Below are 17,739 nucleotides of genomic sequence, written 5' to 3' on the forward strand. Positions count from 1 at the left end.
CACGTCCCAAAAACTTGACTTTATTTATTCTGTTTTCTTAAAGAGAAAGAGAGAAGCCTAGAACCATGAGACGAGGGCTTAGTGAAGTGAACCGAGTGTAGTGTTCTCCGTCGAGGCGCCAGAGCGACTGTGTGCCACTTGCGATTCTAGCCTTGTCACAGCTGGTGTCTTGAGGTGCTGATTCCCAGAGGTCGTACTGAGGAATCCCCGAAGAACCATTGGTGTAGAAGGACGGCTAAGCAGAAGGAGCAGGGGGCGGCAGCGGGTTGCCAGACGTCATCGGAAAGTAGGACTGGTGGTGGAGTCCCTACACAATACAGTCGTCGGGCCGTACACTCGCAACGCCATTCCAACTCCGACCATCGCACGGAGAGGACCACCCGACATCCTCCGTCCACACCGGCTGGCAAGGTGGGTCTCATCACCGAAGGCTTACAGGTAACCAAGATGTTCATCCACTGGCCCCCGGTGACACACAAGCCCAGCTCCAGCCCTAACCTGGCCATCTTCTCGTAACGTGAAGTGCCTGCCACTCCGGTGCACCAGTGAAGCTCAACATTTGCAAGCGTTTTAAGAAAACGTTTCTTCACTACGGTGGGTCAGATTGCGTGGGTGGAGGAGATGGTTCCTGTCACCAGCTCCCACACCTCGTACCGTGTACCATGTACGTCCCTCGTACCGTGTACCTCGCCTGCACCACCATGCACCTTACATGTATCATACATAATCAATATCTACATTAGCCCATTAAACGTAACATTCAAAATCAAAAGATCTCAAATGCAAGACATATATATATATATATGTTGAGACTATGACTGATCCATTCTATGTCACTGTGCAACAGATCAAATACGTTTCTTATTCCCTTAAAAGTAATTCAAACGTGTTCACACCACAGAAGAATATAAACAATGCTTCCCCCAACGACGCCTGCAAAAAACCTGACGTGAACTTGAACTTGAGCGAGCGTAAGACTTGTCAGGGCTGAGCTGGGCTGGTCCCGGGAGGCTACCTTTCTGTTTGCCTTCAAGTTTCCTTCTCCTGTATTATTGTTATCGTTACTTTCACTGCATTTTTTTTTACTCTTTTTGATCATCTGATTTTATGTGTGTGTGTGTGTGTGTGTGTGTGTGTGTGTGTGTGTGTGTGTGTGTGTGTGTATTCTAGTTTTACATATTACATCACATACATCTGTCACTGTCCTTAAACGTTGTTCGTAAAGAAATGTAAACTGGTTGTTTGAATGACTTTAACGCAGCCGTAACTAGTGATCCGTGCGCGCGGGATGATGTCATCCCGGGCCGCGCCTTGGGGTAGCTTCCCTGGCCCCATGACAACCTGGGCTCACAACTCTGCTTGCAGTTTGAACTGGTCAGCGCAGAGTTCCTTAGCGTCAAGGATTCTATTCTCTCAGTTAACACAGCAGAAGGTGGCTGTTCGTTGGTTAGCCACGTAGCTTCTGATAGTCCTATCTTGTGGACGTCCACCACACGGGGGCGCCCTTGAGGGACGTTCGTTCCGGTTTCCGGTGACCCCCTCAAGAGACTCAGCTTTACGCCCGCCACCAGGGCTTTGTTGTTGGTGGCGCAAATCCTCGTCAAGTTAAAGACACCTTATTTTCTCATAATCATCACTCTCTCGACGAGCCAATCTGTTTCGTGGAATGATATGACTCACGTCTTGCCCAGTGTCATACAGGAAGACGTCCGCGGTTATCATGGTGATGGCAACCGAAGTTCTTCTATACTGTGTTGACCATGATAACTGAGCATATATATATATATATATATATATATTTTTCTAATCTCTCTCTATTATTGGACCACAACCGAATCGTTCGTTCATCTTTGGTGTAGGGGAGCGACACCTGAGATCCCAGGAATGTGTCGAATGGCTTCCCCCCAGACTGCAGCGGTTGCGGTCAGCGGGCGGAACGTCTTATCCAAGTGTTCGCTGGTCAAGTTAACGACCTCTCCACTTCACCAGTCAAACGTCCTGTCCGTCGTCGCCCAGCGTTCACACGTTGCTCCTCCTGCGATGATCGTTTGAATTCTTGTACAGTAATTTACGAACAGTCGGATCTACTGTGATGTACGCAGGATCTGATCCGGGCGAAGGTGGTACATCACATGGCTGCGTAGGTTATAAGAGCAGTGTATTTTTAGAGACACTACCACCACTACCATCACTATACCAAAACTGTTGGTAGAGATACCATTACCATCACTACACTTGAACTGTTGGTAGGGTCACCGCTACCACTACATTACCTGAACTGTTGGTAGAGACGCCACTGCCATCACTACCCCTGTACTGGTGGTAGGATCATCACTACCACCACATTACCTGAACTGTTATCATTCGTCCAGTTTGTCTCGATCATAGCATTTCGGACGAAAAATGAATGTGATGTTTATGATCTGGGTTAAGAGGGTAAGAAAAGTTGGCAAAACTTAAGAAGAAAATGATTCTCGAAATTATACATGAAAAACGTGATTGTCTTGTAACATGTCCTTCAGGTTTTCCTCTTGAGGCAAGACGTACCAGGTTGCTGAAGATGGAAGGTGTAAGACTGGGTCTCAGACGATGGTAACACGAGACTCTTTTTTCCCTCCTTCTCCTGCTATAACCATACACTCACTTTACTGATCACTTTCTGTTAACTTGACATGTGAGGAGACATTGTGTGAACATGGACTTTATGGACCTCTGTGGTGTAGCGGTTAGCGTTCCTGACCGTGACGCATTCACGGGCCTGCCCAGGTTCGAATCCTGGTTGCAGCAGTCGGTCTACAGTCAACCCAGCTGTTCATCCACTCCTAGGGTTTTGGGCGAAGAAAATGAGCTAGGATATATATATATATATATATATATATATATATATATATATATATATATATATATATATATATATATATATATATATATATATATAGTGTAAGCTGGGAGCAGGTTTTCTCTAATAGACATACAATTGAATACGACAGCATATTTAGTTATCAATCTTGTTTCTTATGTTCTCTAGTTTTCTCTGTATAATTCTACCATTAGGTGGCTGCTCAAACACCAGTTGTCCAAATTTATCAAATTTATTCTAATCAAGCTTTCGCCTTCACAGAGGCGTCAACAGGAATCTTTGAAGGCGAAGACTTGATTGAAATGGATAACTTTGGACAACTGGTGCTTGAGCACCCACCTAATGGTAGAATTATACAGAAAAATATAGAGAACATAAGAAGCAAGATTAACAACTCAAAATTTGCTGGAGCTGGAGCTGTAGTGTTGGAGGTGGGGTGCTAGAGGTATGGGTGCCGGAATTAGGAGCTGTGGGGGAGATGGGACGCAGGAGGTGGAGTGGAAGAAGTAGGGGTGCTGGAGATGGTGTGGTGGTGGAGGAGGCGAGGTGCAGCCTTCACCCTGACCCCACCATGGCCAGGAGGTTGGTGGGTGAGCGGGCGTACGCGGGCGGTGAGTTAGCCTTGTCCCTGTTGGAGGATGGTGGCTGCCTTCCTTCGCTCACCCCTGTCTCACTGGTCTCAGTCTGGTCTCAGTTGTGGAAGTTTAACAAAATCTCTCAGGGAATTTATTCATGTACCTGGGATAGTGTGGATGATGTCTGTACCTGGGATAGTGGGGATGATGTCTGTACCTGGGATAGTGGTGCTGATGTCTGTACCTGGGATAGTGGGGATGATGTCTGTACCTGGGATAGTGGTGCTGATGTCTGTACCTGGGATAGTGGGGATGATGTCTGTACCTGGGATAGTGGGGATGATGTCTGTACCTGGGATAGTGGTGCTGATGTCTGTACCTGGGATAGTGGGGATGATGTCTGTACCTGGGATAGTGGGGATGATGTCTGTACCTGGGATAGTGGTGCTGATGTCTGTACCTGGGATAGTGGGGATGATGTCTGTACCTGGGATAGTGGGGATGATGTCTGTACCTGGGATAGTGGTGCTGATGTCTGTACCTGGAATAGTGGTGCTGATGTCTGTACCTGGGATAGTGGTGCTGATGTCTGTACCTGGGATAGTGGGGATGATGTCTGTACCTGGGATAGTGGTGCTGATGTTTGTACCTGGGATAGTGGGGATGATGTCTGTACCTGGGATAGTGGTGCTGATGTCTGTACCTGGGATAGTGGTGCTGATGTCTGTACCTGGGATAGTGGTGCTGATGTCTGTACCTGGGATAGTGGGGATGATTTCTGTACCTGGGATAGTGGTGCTGACAGCAGAAGCAACTTCCTCCATAGTATGTACTTCGTTAAACTTCGTTGTATCTCGCTATTCGCGGCGCAGTGTTTGCTGTAACTTAAACCAGTGTGACTTCATATCTCGGGACAGCTACATCCTCCTCCCACTACGCCAGACTCGCTCCGGCCACAGAAATAAAAACTAAATTTGAAAGAAATACGATTTCTGATTTTTCTTTTTATCTTGGGTGAATCTTACTCGATGTCTACTCTGAGGTGGCAGTTGACCACCCTCACCCTTACCTGGCCACCCTCACCAGGCCATCCTCACCCTTAACTGACCACCCTCACCTGGCCACCCTCACCTTCACCTGACCATCCTCACTCTCACTTAGCCGCCCTCACCTTCACATGACCTCCCTCACCCTCACTTAGCCACCCTCACCTTCACGTGACCACCCTCACCCTCACTTGGCCACCCTCACCTTCACAGGACCACCCTCAGCCTCACTTGGCCACCTTCACCTTCACGTGTCCACCCTCACCCTCCCTTGGCTACTTCACCTTCACCTGGCCACCCTCACCTTCACCTTCACCTGGACACCCTCACCCTGACTCAGCCACCTTCATCCTTACTTGGCCACCCTCATCCTCACTTAGCCGCCCTCATCCTCACTTGGCCACTCTCATCTTTGCCTGGCCACCCTCACCCTCACTTTCCTCTGACGTGCACACAGATCAGTTCTTATATCTGATGCGCTGGCCTGCTGACGTAACATCGTGGGGTCATCCCTTCTACGCCAAGATGATTTGTGCATATGCCGATACAAGACTCTGATTTAGTAATATCTTTCCCATGAAAATTCTTTGTGAATAACGAGCAAGTAGATGGTTGGAACATTAGCAAGGGCTTCCGTCATTTATCCCAGTCGCGGCCACAAACGAGACGAGTGAGATTTATTTCCTCTTTTAAGTTAGCTGAGACGTCATGGGGCACTGAGACCCTACTCAATTATATTGTACTTGATCACCGTTTCCCGCGCAGCGAGGTAAAGCCAGGAAACAGGCGAAGAATGGCGCATCCACGCATATACACATAAACGCCCATGCATGCTCATATACCTACATATACATATGCATATCAATATATACATACGTATATATACACATACACAGACATATACATATATGAACATGTACATATTCATACTTGCTTGCCTTCATCCATTCTCGGGGCCACCCCACCATATATATATATATATATATATATATATATATATATATATGGCAGGAGGCGGTGGGTGTTGGAGGGTGGTGACATGACCATGTTGGTGATGAGGCTACACTTTACGCCAGCCCGACTGTGGAAGTGGCAGGCAGTAGCGGCCAGGAGGTCGACCTTGATTTTGGAGGGACGTCATCCCGGTCTCCCTCCTCAGGTACACATTCTCCCTCACTCCCTCCACCTCACCTTAGGCTCTCAAGGATAAGAGACTGAGGCAGGTTCATTTCTTGTCTATAAAGCGTTCTTCTGATTCTGGTCAGTTGCTCTCCAGTTATGGAGACTTTCCATGATCGCCATCATCATCATCTCATAGATTCACCTGACGTACCATGTAGGGTGAGGGGTCTGACTTTCATCATAGATTCATAAAACATATGATGATTTTTTGATGAACGTTTAAGGACAATCTCTGAGTTCGTATGTTGTTCACGGAACAACTAGTTCAAGAATGGCCTCATCTGCTGCTTTTATGGTCCCAAATCAACGAGGATATAGCGAGAGGAACGCCGTCATGGAATGCAAGTCCGTGCAGCTCTGCAGCCGCCCTGAATACCATGGGCACAACATCATGGCCTTATAATAGTGTAGTAACCCGCCAGCCTGCCCGCTTGCCTGCCTGCTGGACCACAACCCCACAACACTCGTCGGGGATCACACACACACAGGAAATCTTTATTCTCCTTAACAATAACGAGCCCTCGGGATGGGTAGGAGACTGTGACGGTGGTTCAAGCCGATGTTTGCGTGTACTGTGGCAGTGATGGCTGACTGATGTGACACGGGCTATGATGATAGTCTCCTGTGCTTGATGTCTGGCGGCAAACTCCCTCCACAGAGCTGCTCCTGTCGGTGTTGGCTCTAGTCTCCAGTGACCACCACAAGGCCTCTGCTTACCGTCAACCCATGTAAATGATTCGTCGTACTTCCTGGTACCCTATTTTGAACGCGATGTCTTCACAGTACACACTCTTATTTCAAAGGTTGATGGTGGGGAGCGCATGGTAAACAGGTGGTCGTATGTTTACATAGCCTCTTGTGCCTCCTCAGATTCTTGGTAGTTGAGTCACAACGGACGCAAAGAATGCTGACAAGGTTGTGTTGGCACCTGGGGTTGAGAGGTAGCTGAAGGAACTCGAGAGTAACGCTGGATCGTAGTATCAAAATAACACACTAAAGGACGTTGATTATATGGAGGAGAATGAGTAACCTAATAACACATAAAAGGACGGCTCCTCGGCCATTCAACTGCCACAAGTAGTTCCCCAGACTGTCAACTGGACCCATCATTCCTGAACGCTAACTGTTGGTAAAAAAAAAAGAGTCTTTAGTAAGCTGTGTAGTATACGGTGGCGAGTCAGAGTATCTTGCTGCCGCGGGTGTAAATTGATCCAGATTTGAATGAAGAGAATAATAATGTGTGACGAAGATCCGTGGGCGAAGGACGTCCTGGATCGTCCCGGCCTCTGACCACAGCCAGACTTACCATTGTTTACAAGCTGGACGCAATGGTCATACCTTACTGTTATGATCCCCTTAGTACAGACACATTATATAACTCCATATAATCTGCATCGGTTGTATGATGACACTGTGCTCTGTCACTGTAATCAACGGTTTGATTCTGGATTCAAAGACTCGGTGTATTGTACTGCATATTTGCCATCATGCTACAGCGGGTGTAGCTTCCCTCACCCTCATATCCATCACAGGGCTCAACAACTAGTTTTTCTCCTCGTAAAAAAAAGAATAAGTCAGCCATTTCTAGGAATCTTGTACAAAAACATTCGGAATCTGGTAAGTGGAACCTTTGGAAACATAAAAAAAACAGGGCGGACATGAAGGCACCTGGCCCGTCTTTCCAGCACTGAAGCCACACTCCATGTCTACCAATTTAAGGAATATTTAATGTTCTTCCTCATTTCTTGGAACGAGACATGTGTGAGGAAAGTTCTGCTAAGTGCTTGTGTTATTAGGTGTGTGAGTGAGTGTGTGTGTGTGTGTGTGTGTGTGTGTGTGTGTGTGTGTGTGTGTGTGTCTCATTGTCGTTTGTAACTCACAGTTTCCTCAGCCACAGTACAAACGACGCGATGTGCCCAGTCACACGTCCATCTCTGTACTTCTGGTAATACCAAGTCTGACTGAAATGCCATATATCCTCAGCTCAAGGCACAAAAGAAGGATCGTAACAAAAACAGTACATATAAGAAATGAGACTCAGCGAGACAGATGTAGAGGGTTAATGGTGTATGTGCGTGTGTGTGTGTGTGTGTGTGTGTGTGTGTGTGTGTGTGTGTGTGTGTGGTAACTATGGCTAGTCGAGACCTTGGGAAAGCCGTGCCCTTTGTGATCTCTGGCGCATCTCTTCCTTGTGACGCGCAACCGCTCTTCCCTCTCACACTCACTTTATTGGCTTTTTCCTGTCCCTTCCTGCCCGTGACTGTTCCCCTCCTGCCCCTGATTCTCTCCCTCCCTCCTCCTGTCCCTGACTGTCCCCTCCCTGCCCATAGCAGAATACTGGAGAGGCTCTTGCTCTGGATGAGGCAAGGGAAGGAACTGAGGAGGGTACTGTCCTTGGGAGCTGCATGACCACCAGTTCACGTCGTTCATAGCTAATATTTACATTACTATGCACTTCTCCTCGGAAGGTGTGTGTATGTGCGGCTGTATGGTTGTGTGTGTATGTCAGTTACACAACCCCAGGGCCCTTTTATGGGACACCTACGGCTTGGAGGCTGCGTTCCATGCGTGAGCAGGGTAAAGTTGGCTCCTTTGTGGCGAGAGGATCTTCGTCGGCGTTGTTATTCCTCTCCGTCCGCTGACCTGACAGTCATACAGCCTCATCGAAGGTGACTTTTTCGTTAGCGGTGTTATGACCTGCAGGTGAAGTCCAGATATTTGCGCCTTTGTTCGAGTGAATTGTCTGGATGTGTCCGCACACCCAAAGGTTTACACCCGCGCCACGCGTTTGGCTGCTGCTTCCCACAGTTTTTGTCTGGAGTTCGACCACCCGAAAATTGGCTGTTATGATACCTCCTTCTTCCATGGAATAGTTAAACTGGAATTCTCTTCCTTCTTCCGTCTTCTTCATATAACCTTTCTTCCTTTTACAGTTAGATCTACAAACACCTGCTGAACCCTTTTTTCATTCCACTTTCTTTCCTTTTTGATGTTTACTTTCACCCAAGATGTCCAAGACCGTGGCATGTTTTGTCCATGCCATGTCGGTCACTGTAAAAGCAAAATGGGCGGCATGTGGTCACTGTGAGGTGGCTGAATCGAGTAAGTAAGAAAAGGGTGGGAAGGAGGTGTGATGTGAAGAAGAGAGTGGCTGAGAGTACTGAAGAGGGTGTGCTGAAATGGTTTGGAAATATGGAGAGGATGAGTGAAGAGAGGTTAATATCAGAGCGTATATGTCTCACACGTGAAGGGGACAAGAAGTGGAGGACTAAATTAGAGATGAAAGGATGGAATGAAAAAATATATAGAGTGATTAGAGCCTGAACATGCCGGAGGGAAAAAAGGAGTGCATGGGATAAAGTACATTAGAGCGATGTGATATACAGGGGGCGACTTGCTGCTAATAGACTGAAACAAGGCTTATGAATCAGCTGAAGGAAACCGCGGAAAGGTGCTCAGGGCCTGGTTGTGGATAATGATCTGTGGTTTCGGTGCATTACACATGACAGCTAGAGAATGGATGTGAGCGGATGTGGTCTTTTCTTTATTTCTTCCTGGCGCTACCTCGCTAACGCAGAAACGGCGAACAAGTATGAATCTCTCTCTCTCTCTCTCTCTCTCTCTCTCTCTCTCTCTCTCTCTCTCTCTCTCTCTCTCTCTCTCTCTGTATATATATATATATATATATATATATATATATATATATATATATATATATATATATATATATATATATATATATATATATATATATATATATATATATACTCATACCTGTTCGCTATTTCCCGCTGTCTGGTTGGATGTCATACCACGGGGTAACATCTTACCCACTCATGCTTGCCACATCTCATGCCAAGGTTACCCCGTCCACCAGAGCCATCCTCCACCAATGTTCATAATGTTCAACTTTGCTCAGTCCGTCAGGTGAGATCCCCACTACCTGTGTCCTCCCCCGATACATAATACCTATTTATATCCGTCCTTGAGTGTTGACCCCCATCACCCCGGCCAGCACAGCTCCCGAGGAAGGCCAGTTCCTGCAACCCATTTCCTGCTTCGGTGAAGTTGTCCAATGAGTCTTACTGATAACGAGCGCGTGATAACTGAAATGTTATCACTGTCAATAACCTCCAGGGTTAGAGAAGTGATAACGATAACACCAAAGACATTGATACGAATGAAAGTGGTGGTAATCACCCACTTTATGATTATCCTCATTACAACTGCCATTATCAACGCTATCGCGATTATGATCTGTTGTTATATTTATCGCGAGGTTAATGATCATCTTGACTTGATTTATCTGTCTTTTCTAATCATTGTCAGAAATATTCGCTTTTTGATCTCGACAAAGAAAAATAAATGTATCTTGCCATGCGTCTTGAACAGATGACAAAACCTCAGAGGAAAATATTCCTCACTTGGCTTCTTGCTCTGTTCCTTTTTTCTGGAAAATGATACACGAAGAGAGGATTTCCAGCGCCCCCTCCTCCTCCTCCTCTTAGTCGCCTTCTACGACACGCAGTGGATACGTGGGCAGTGTTCTTTCTACCCTATCCCCAGGACGAAGTTGATCTAAGTGACGTGTACCATGCAAGCATCCTCCCTTCCCCAGTACTTTCAGTGACCCCTGACCCAGTACACAACTGACGCCCAGTACACACAATACCACCGGCGGGGGGAGAGGAGGAGGGACAGAAGGTCTCTTATGAAAAAAATTTGGTCTTTGGATAAAAGAAAGAATCGTGTGGCCGAGTGCTCCCTCCAACCTCACAACTTCCATTGTACACGCCTGGTCCTTTATGTGAAGGGCAGTGAAGGTATTGTACCATCTGTCAAGGGAGAAAAGCGGACGAAATTGGTCGATGGTGGGTTTAATGTACCTAGTGATCTTAAGGGACTCGTAAGACAATCTTCTGTGGCCTCCACCGCCAGAGAACCAAGACTGCCCCAGGGAAACTGGAGGCACGCACACACACACACACACAATGTTCGCCTGTACACTGGAACAAGAGAACAGCCATGCCTAATGACTTAACTATCATGATGGACTTTCTAAACGCAAATTGATGGTTTCCACATTGGAACTATAAGATGTATAATTACCATAGGTTCCTATGGCGATCGTTGTAAGGCCTTACTACTGCTGCTACCATCCACCAGCATCATTACTACCACTAATTACCATCACCACCATCATTACTACCACTAATTACCATCGCCACCATCATCATTACTACTCTTACTATCATCTTCACCATCATTATCATCATCACCATCATTATCATCATCGCCAGCATTAACACTAACACCACTTCTACCATCATGATCACTACCACTACCACCATCACCACCACTATCATCATCGGCATCGCCGCCAATACTACCACTATCACCACCACAACCACTTACTACCACCATCACCACCACAACCACTTACTACCACCATCACCACCACAACCACTTACTACCATCATCATCACCACCACTTACTACCACCATCACCACCACAACCACTTACTACCACCATCACCACCACAACCACTTACTACCATCATCACCACAACCACTTACTACCACCATCATCACTACCACAACCACTTACTACCACCACCACCACCACCACAACCACTTACTACCACCATCATCACCACCACTTACTACCACCATCACCATCACAACCACTTACTGCCACCATCACCATCACAACCACTTACTGCCACCATCACCACCACAACCACTTACTACCACCATCATCACCACCACTTACTACCACCATCACCACCACAACCACTTACTACCACCATCACCACCACAACCACTTACTACCACCATCACCACCACAACCACTTACTACCACCATCACCACCACAAACACTTACTACCACCATCACCACCACAACCACTTACTTCCACCATCACCACCACAAACACTTACTACCACCATCACCACCATAACCGCTTACTACCACCATCACCACGACCACTTACTACCACCATCACCACCACAACCACTTACTACCACCATCACCACCACAACCACTTACTACCACCATTACCACCACAAACACTTGCTACCACCATCACCACCACAACTACTTACTACCACCATCACCACCACGACCACTTACTACAACCATTACCACCACAAACACTTACTACCACCATCACCACCACAACCACTTACTACCACCATCACCACCACAACCACTTACTACCACCATCACCACCACAACCACTTACTACCCCCATTACCACCACAACCACTTACTACCACCATCACCACCACGACCACTTACTACAACCATTACCACCACAAACACTTACTACCACCATCACCACCACAACCACTTACTACCACCATCACCACCACAACCACTTACTACCACCATCACCACCACAACCACTTACTACCACCATCACCACCACAACCACCTACTACCATCATCATTATCACTGCTACCACTTTCCTCTACCAGCATCAACCCAGCTTTACCTACCGTAGTCTAGGCTCGGCGTTCACTCTCCCTCTCGCCTGGTTAGGACGGTCTATCGCCAAGGACAAGGACATGGCCCATCTACAACGCCCATCCATTCATTTGCCCGTGGCTCCCGGTAGCCAGATTAACATACAAATTACAGCTGATACGGTAACCATTATCTTGTGGTTACAGGCAAGTGTGGGAGGATTTGGTTAATGTTGAGTTATGGCGTACAAACCTTCCCATGTGTGTAGTTATACTGTGAACAGTGACGCTGACAGTGTCTGATACTGTGGTAACGCTGCCTCACTGCTCTAAATGTCTCTCCAGTAATGTGGTAACGCTGCTTCACTGCTGCTGCCAAGTGTCCAGCACTGTGGTAACAGTGACCCAGTGGTCTCCACTATTTGTTTGCGAGAAGCGTAAACGATAAACGGAAATTTGCTAGATTAAGACAATTCTTCAAATTTGAAAATGTGGAAGATATGTAGTAATATCATGTTAACCAGACGCACATGACGCCTCAACATGACCCTCCACAGGAGATGGGGACCATCTGGTGGCAGCCACCTCCCTCAACCAGGCGCCCACACGCGACACAGACCATATCATACAGAGTAAACCTCTACATGAAACATCAAACCTGACTGACTGACTTCCTCGTGGTTGTGGGACAACTGCGTCCCTCCTTTTGAAATCTCTCCCTCTCTCTCTGGACTTGACTGCTTCACCATATACACCGAACTGAGTAGTCGTACTTGTTTACGTAATAAACTGCAACATCGTCTCAAACACTCGGGTAAAATGTAGGAATGGTTTACGTAAACACTAATGCAATGTAGAATTGATTTTGAGAAGCTGTTCCAGACCACAGTTATGGGACAGATGATTTTTCTTATTGACTTCAAAGATCTCTTGAAACTCCTTTACCATAAGATTCACATCACCTGGGCACCTGAACCTTTCACACTCACAAACAAATGCATCAACATTATAAAAGACTTGACTTTGCCGAGACAGTGATTGACACTCATTTTTGTGATTACATTAGGCAGTCATTCTACGAAACATAATCCAAAACATTTTCCATGTAAACTATGATCTCATAATCATTAAAGCACACAGGAAATATCTGTATATCTCCATGAGGTGGGGACGACCCCTGCCTCCTCAGCGTGGTTGATGTTAGTTACCCGTGTGGTGGGTGGCAGCACAGGTGACTCATGGTGGGAAGGGTGCGAGTAGGTCGGGTGAGACTGGTTCAGCTGGGAGGTGGGTCTCTCGTGTACTGTAAATGAGCTGCAACGATTCCTGGGAACCCTGGGGGAGTGCTGGCTCGTCTCCTGTACAGTCATTGGTAGCCTTCTTACACACCCTACACCATCGCCAGGATCCCTTAGTGATTAAGGACGCTCTAAGGCTCTGAAAACGTATGAATGTTTCGTTATTTATTGATTCACCTCAATCCTTTCAAAAGCACCTGGAGTCTTTGATGTTCAGTGTCTCATGAAACCCGAGGAACGTCCGAAGATAGCATGGAAAGGACCGGAACTCTGGCTGATCGAAGCTGATGTGAGGCCATATTGTTTGTCTCCAGACTCGGGGTTTCTCTTTCACTGGCCCTCCTGATGTAAAGGGAGACATGACGAGGGCATAGAGAGGTTCAGGCACAGGGAGGGGTGAGCCTGACGCCGTGTTTTTCCCCTTGGGTCGACAAGACGTTGAAGGTGGCAGCAACAGGAGAGCCAGGTAGGGCGTCGATCGAAAGATTCCGATACAATCAGTGCCGGTCATCCAGAAAAGAGTTTATCACAGGCCCAAAGGAGGAAAGCATTGCTGAACTCCAACTGAGTACCTGGATGTCTTTTACCACTTGAAGGTGACTGATGCATATCCCAGATTATGTTACATATGTGAGACCTTTATGATAAGTTTACGAAGCATATGTTCCTAGTGTTATCAACAAATGATGGTAAACTGTTCCCACAGGATGGTATATAACTACAATGAATATTATTATAACCAACATCCTTTTTTGACGAAGATGATTATGCCAAACATCAGGAGGCCTCCAGACAGCTAGTGTGAGATCACAGAATGGAGTCGTTCTCTTGGACTTTCATCTTCCTGAGTAATTATACATCTTGGCATTAACCACATCGTGAGGTGGTGTGTGCACAACGCTGAGGACATACATGGCTGACGCAGAATGAAAGCAGTGAGGACCTGACACTGACTTGTAAGTTGGACGAAGCCCCCAGACATCGTATATGTAATGAATGGATGATAAATACAATGATAAAGAAAGGTTAATTGAGTTCAGGCAACCATTCGGCTGACGATAAACAATTAAGGAGTTATATAACTGATGGGCCGTAATAACAACTAATTAAGTGACCACGACAGCACTTAATGGGATGACCTTGATTAGGGCCTTAGCTGACATAAGGAAAAAAACCATGATCTTGGAGGAGTGCCTTGAGTCGAGATGTCACACCGTGTCTAACGCGACCTTCTTACCACTTGTAAGCCCGTCAATACTCTAAAGGTCGGCCCTCGTCCTCGTCCCCAAAGACTTGACCTTCCCTCATGAAGCCTGGGTCTTTCGACCTTAGTGGTAAGGATTCATGAAAACCTAACCTCATCTGTCGAGACCCGTCGTCCCCAACGGAGGCAGATCTGCCCAGGAGGCCATTGTCCTACTGCTCACAAACCTGTCGCTGCTCAGGAAGAAGAACTGGGCCATCTTCCCACGGTACAATCTTCTTACTCCAATTAATTATACCAATTTGGTTAGTAGAATTATTCTTTTATGACGATACGTCCGCCTGGGTGAGGCGAGAAGGCAACTCGACCTGACGGGTTTAACAAAAGGGCAGCTTGGTGACGAGAGCCACTAGTGTTGATGTGACGGACGCACATACTAAATAGAGGAACTAACGTCTGCCATGTTTATTCCCAATCTAGGTTACTGTGTATTGAACACCGTTCCACATAGAGACACAGAGGGTCAACTCACTGACAGTAATGGTTCACTCTCTAGGTGTAAAAGGTCATGTTGTTGCTTCATTAGTGACATGTCATTAAGATAAGATATATCAAAGATAATGTTTTACATAATGGTCTCTTGACTTTATGATTCGTTTTGTAAAAACACGATTATATAAATCACCGATGAAATGTGTTCAGCTCAGATGATTGCCTGAGACGAGTTTCTCCACAATAATTGTCCACGAACAATAGAATCAGACTGACAGAAGTAGCGGTAGTGTAGTGGGCCGGGAGGGGGAGAAGTGTAGCCCGGGGTGATGATGCATCATATATGACCCACAGCAAAAGCTCCACCACAGCGGGCCACCACACTAAGCCGCCCATGGAGGCTACACCACCCCTTGCACTGCATCACCCTTGTACACTGCACCATGCACGTTCATTACTGCTCCCCCATATACACTGCCACCATCCCAGTATACGAGAACATCCCTGTACACTGCAACACGTCCTACACATCACATTTACCTTATACATGACGCTTTAGAACCAGATAGTCTTTCTCTCGTATCTCCAGACACTGCTGAAGCTAACCCAAACAGGAACAGTGTACCCGAGGCGGTGCCGTGGGTCCCACGTATCATAACTATGATATCCATTTACGTTTATAGTGATCGTTTTGTCTTCTCTCACGACGAGGTCATCGAGTTGCATATAGTGCGACACTTGACCTCTGTATACGAGTCATTATCTAATGTCACACAGGTAGAGCCTTTGGGTTGGTTCTCCCCTCCCTGAGACTGGGAGTCTGCCTCACCTGGTCGATCAAGGGCAACAAAGGAGAACCGTTAGCTTTAACCTGAGGAATAATGACAGGTTTCCAGCGGCACTGTCATCAAGGATAATCCACCTTTTAACGTGGGAGAAGGAAAAGTATGTATTGCTTACAACAAGGTCGATCACTCACTGACACAATCCTTCAGTCTCACTTTTAAGTGCGTCTAGAAATGAGTGGGATACAACATTGACAGAAGATCAGGTATAGACCAGACCTCAGGCTTGGGGGTGGCAGGGGTGGGACCACCTGGCCACCATCACTTCCATGATCGTCTCTTGAGAGATGAAAGACGCCTCAGCCGGTCACCTCTACTACCATGTACTCTGGCATCACGTACCAAGAAGCCAAGTACATCCCTTCATCACGTACCAGGAGCCCATGTACACCCCAGCATCACGTATCAATAGCCCAAGTACACTCCGGCATCACGTACACAGTGTCTCCAAGTATACTCTCGTACCATGTACTAGGCAAGTGCCAGGTACATACCAGCGGGTACTAGGGGTGCCAGCGAGTACTAGGGGTGCCAGCAGGAACGTTAGGAGGTAGGGAACTGGTGAAATGAATCAAGGAAAGATAAGGACAAGTTATGGAAGGAGATATCTCGAGAGATATAAGCCGGATTTATATAAAGAAAGAGAGACAAAGAGAGGGAACGGATAACGTAGAAGATAAAGAGATGAATGAACAAGAAAAATCAACTGAAGACAAGAAATATAGCGAAGGGAGAGATTAGGAGTTCCGGGGTATGGAGATCAGGGTGATAGACTCAGGAAGAGGAGGTGAGAGATGCAGGATATGGAACAATTAGAGACGTGAAAGATAAGAAGGAAGGAAGTCTATCATTGGATGAGTGATTTAGAGATGAAATATAAGAGAGAAATCCTGGGAAACCTCTGAGAAACAGACATGAAATAGATAAACTCATTTGGAAAAGATGTGAAGGTTTGACAGATATTTGGCGTACGAGCAGCGAGAGGTAGCAGAACTTAATGCAACGCTTAGTAAAAGAACACATGTTGGACACGCAAAACATGTGTAAGGAAAGAGAAGAACCAGTTGGCAGAACAAGTGGTGGACGCAGGCCGTAAAAACTTTACCTTTTAAGCTCAGATGAAGGAACAGAGACATGGAACCCGAAGGGATGTAAATGAAAAAAAAAGAAAAGAAAAAAGATTGATACCAAGTGTAGACTACATATGAGAAGGACGAGAAGAAAACGATTCTAGTTAAAGCGAAATTATGGATGAGAGAATATAACCGGAGATCGTGGCTAAGAATGAAATGACCCAGTGCAGAGGAAACAATGAAACTGATCAGTATCTCTATTCATGAGGAAGTTAATGATGACTGCCTCAGCGACTATAAAGTGTCCGTGTGGTAAAGGACTACCTCGCCAGCCAGCATGGAGGTGTTCTGGTGGTAGAGGAACACTGCCCCAACCAACAGGTGTCTTGGTGGTAGAGGAACACTGCCCCAGCCAATAGGTGTCCTGGTGGTAGAGGAAGACTATCTCAACTGCCATAGGAACCTGATCTTTCCGTTCCAGTAGTTCATTAAGGCGTTGGCTCTGCGACACCAGCATCCCTCTCTTTATCTTGGTTTCTAGTGTATATTTACGGTTCGGCGTGGCAGGGTGGGACGTCGCTAGATCACTATCGGTGTGGCACTCACCACAGCCTCCAGGACGGCCCGTTATGGAAACCGAGTCTCCTCACAAACGGTTAACTGAGCCCAGTTGTTGGTGGTGGCCACCCGCGTT

General features: G+C 46.7%; 1 protein-coding gene across 2 annotated transcripts in view; it reads left to right on the forward strand.

Annotated features, from left to right (window-relative positions):
* The first annotated feature begins 333 nt into the window (after positions 1-333).
* The window catches only part of tnc (tenectin), a 158,905-nt gene continuing 141,499 nt past the window's right edge, over positions 334-17,739 (forward strand). The window contains exon 1 of one of the 2 annotated variants that reach the window (XM_071674004.1): positions 334-411. The gene's annotated coding sequence lies outside the window, so the exon portion shown is untranslated. Of the gene's footprint in view, positions 439-17,739 lie in introns of both variants that reach the window. The other variant, XM_071674006.1, reaches the window with a different exon arrangement.

This window comes from Panulirus ornatus, chromosome 19 (assembly GCF_036320965.1).
Source record: "Panulirus ornatus isolate Po-2019 chromosome 19, ASM3632096v1, whole genome shotgun sequence".
Taxonomy (NCBI): Eukaryota; Metazoa; Arthropoda; class Malacostraca; order Decapoda; family Palinuridae; genus Panulirus; species Panulirus ornatus.